Consider the following 3835-nt stretch of genomic DNA (forward strand, 5'->3'; position numbering starts at 1 on the left):
CATTTTTAGTCTTGTATTACATGTGAATTTGTTGCACATATGTTTAAACCATTCAAACAACATTTCTCTTCTTGTTTTCCCTCAAGCATAACTCATAACTGAAGACTTAATCCCACAGCAACAAAGTACTTAAGTATATATGGTGGTTGAGATTTGGGTTGATTTTCTTGTGAAATGGATCTCTCTATATGGTACATTGAACTTATACATATAAACCCCTGAAGAAGAATTCCTTCAATAGAATAATCAGTACTAACCTTTCATAAAACATGTAGAAATGTAACTATAGTATTTACATTATTATATCAAAGTGTCACTTAAAAGCCTGACCAACAAGTCTTCTGCCATGTTGTTTATAATTTGTTTTTCATAAAGATATCAAAGATCTTAAGAGACTTTAAGCAGTACTTGTTTTATCAAGCAAAGGCAGTGACATTAAATCTACAATCACACAATCATATGTATGCAAGTTTCTACTATGACACCTCAGTGAACTGTAAAGGACAAATATACTCATATACCAGCTGTATACAGTTTGTGTCCTTACTTCAAGATAGGGTCCTGGTAGTCTTAAGTGTTAATATTTTCCTCCATATTGATAGGTTTTCAATGTCCACAGCAGAGATTAACATGGACAAGAGCAAACAAGCTAATCACATGAACGTGTTTATTTTGTGACATGTACGCACATGCATGAGAAGTTTCAATATCATACATGTGCACATGCCCATGAAAAGGGAGTCGCCAATATCCTACATATTCAAACCGATGGATTGATGTACAATCAATACAGGGATAAAATGTTTACTCACTGGCACATGTATGTATGATTAATGTTGGTATTTAGTCTCATCACTAATGTAAATAGAGCAAGGGTCCTACCATTTAATATTCTAGGGAAGGGGCTGAGATTGTGTTTGCTTCAAAACAATACAAAATTTCAAACAGTTTTTTTTTTAATCAAACAACACATTATTTTTTAGAACATCAAGATTGTACAGTGAATGATATATATATGTATACAAAACCTGAATACAAACTATGTTTTTCAAAAACATCCCCTAACTTCCCCCATATATAAAATGGTCAGCCCCAAATAAATATTGGGGAACCTGCTGCAGTGAGACTGAGCCACACAGATTGGTGGTATTTAGTTGACCTGTTATAGTGTTAATCATGCTGGAGGAGTATTGTGGCTAGTGAAATATGTCTCATTGTTAAACAGATAAGCTATTCAGGCGTGTTCCATGTTGAAATCGATCTGATGAGATATGCTTTCAGGTTAATTCAACCATGATTTATGTGCAATATATACCATTGTGTACATTGAAATCTAAATGCCTGTAGCATACTGGTGGCAATGGTCCAGTGATGAGCAGTGTGATAGGATCATTGGTGCCTGTCTGCTACTGTCCTTACACAGGATCCATAAGTGTAATATATAATCAGAAACAAACAGGAAGACCATTTGACTGGTTGAGGCTTCTACGAATCATGGACTTTCTGGAGGAGAGAATACATCTTTAAAAACAATCATCTTGTTGGAAATAATAAATAGAAGTTAAAAGATGAAATGTAAGTAAAAAGGGTCCAAATTATTAAAATGCTACTTTTAGCAACATTGCAGTCATATCTTTTGGGGGGAATGGGCTTCACACATTATACCCATGTGGAGAGTTAAACCAGGTCTTTAGTATGTCAAGCTGATGCTTTAACCACTAGGCTAACCCAGCACACCCATCAACTAAGGTTTATATGAGATAACAAGATACCAGACAACCCCAAGCATGTTTCCTATAAACAATTCATCTGGGTATTCCATGGCAGAATTTGTGAGTGAATAAGGTGGGTTTAACGCCGCTTTGAACAGTATTTCTGTTATATCACTGCATGTCAGCTTCATGTGGGAGGAAGCCCAAAGTGATGCAGATCTCAGATGTTTACCACTTTGGCAAAACCAACGAGAACATTTACGGTTGTGACAAACCTAGAAACACAATCAGGGGCTATATATGCCTCAGCACATCATGGTTGTCTAGGGCTATAGAACCTGAAGCTTTCTCTGCAAGAGTCTTACAAGAACAGATAGAACCTCTGTGGGTGAACACCTGGAAACACTAACAAGCTGGTTGGTTGATTTATTGAAACACTAACACTATCAACCACTGGTTCGCCTGTGTCAGCCAAGATCTCATTCCACAAACATTTTGCTATGCAGTGTTCAAAATTATAAAATGATAATAAAATCTAGGGACCCCCTATATCTATAACTCCTATCATCAGGGCAACAACATGAACCTTGACATGAACAAGTGTGAACACAGACAAAACTTAACCTCCCCATAGAGGTAAAGTAGTCATAGGTATTGAACGGCTTGGTAATGAGCTTTGAAGATTGCCAAGACACTGCTATACACTTTCTAGAATGTTCAAAACCTGATCACATACCTCGTCTACCTCTCATGTTTAAATCAGAACCTATACAAAAGTGATAAAAACCACAAGGACTATTTTGATTTAGCAGTTTACTGTCATAATTAGGTTTAGTCAAACACATTATGCAGATCTGACAACAATAATGGGCACTCAAAGAACGATCTGTCTGTCAGTAAGCACAATTCTCACAAATGACATTAACGGTTTGGAAAAAACAGGGAAAAAGCATAATCCATCAGGATCACATATTCTTTTGACTCGTAAAATTAAGAAAATACACACATACTTGTAAGGTCAGAAATCCGTAGTTGTGAAGACACTGAGGCAATCGGAGACTACCAGTAGGGCCACTGTCCGTCCTAGAAAAGGTCAGCTGAGCAGCGGTCAAACCTGAAACATACAAGGAAACGTTAGAAGTTGTTGGTGAATCCTCAGAACAGTATGCCACCCAGGCTCTCAAGAGTACTTGATCAGCATAACAACATGGTAAAGCATCCATACTGACAAAGCTCAGGTCCGGAAACACGCAGATAGAAAAAAAAAGAAAGATAAGAAGACAGAAGAAATAATACCTTGCATTCTGTAAGAAACATCCTGTTCTGGCAAAATCTAAAGTAATATGAAATGTATGGGTTCACACAATAAGCATGTTTCGAGATTTGGAGTTTGAAGGTTGTGACAATGATAAAATATTTTTGGTTTTGCTCGATAAGCAAATCTTTTTATGTTATATACCAAAAGAAACTCAGATCATGCCCACTTACAGACTACTTTGTCCTTATTGGTTGATAACAGAATGGGCGGTGCTTGTGTCTCACTATTGTGCTGAATGATGTCACTGAAACAATTGTTCAGTTTTGTGTGTTAATTATTGAATAAGGACACAGTAGTCGATACGTGTGAAGATTATACTGAGGACTGACTAGTATTTATTATAATTTACTTTAGCATGTTTTTTGCATTTATCATGTTAACAACGCGTGTGGGTCCGGCGTTGATTAATGAATAATTTTCATACTCGTATATGCAAGGGGCCGACGTATGGTTCCTGTAGGAAGTGACAACTTGGAGACGATGGCTTGCGGTATATACAGTTCTACTTTATACATGTTGATATATACATACAAAAGACACTATGTGCCTTGTCAGCACATAGTGGTAGTGGTTGTTGTCTAGGTGCCCCGGAGCACCCAGCCGAACCCTAGCTAGGCTAAGGGTAAGACCTTTCTTTTTCCTTCTCAATCTCTCTGGACCAAGGCTTATATAGCCAAGGTCACCTGACATTTAGTAAGTAATAAATATAAACAGTAAATCATCAGTGACATACTTGCACATCCTGTTCAGGATGGCAGACGGTCGATGTACACAAAAATGGGGATTAACAAATAGGATTAGCATC

Source organism: Haliotis cracherodii, unplaced genomic scaffold (genome assembly GCF_022045235.1).
Source record: "Haliotis cracherodii isolate W230 unplaced genomic scaffold, xgHalCrac1.p SCAF_16, whole genome shotgun sequence".
Taxonomy (NCBI): Eukaryota; Metazoa; Mollusca; class Gastropoda; order Lepetellida; family Haliotidae; genus Haliotis; species Haliotis cracherodii.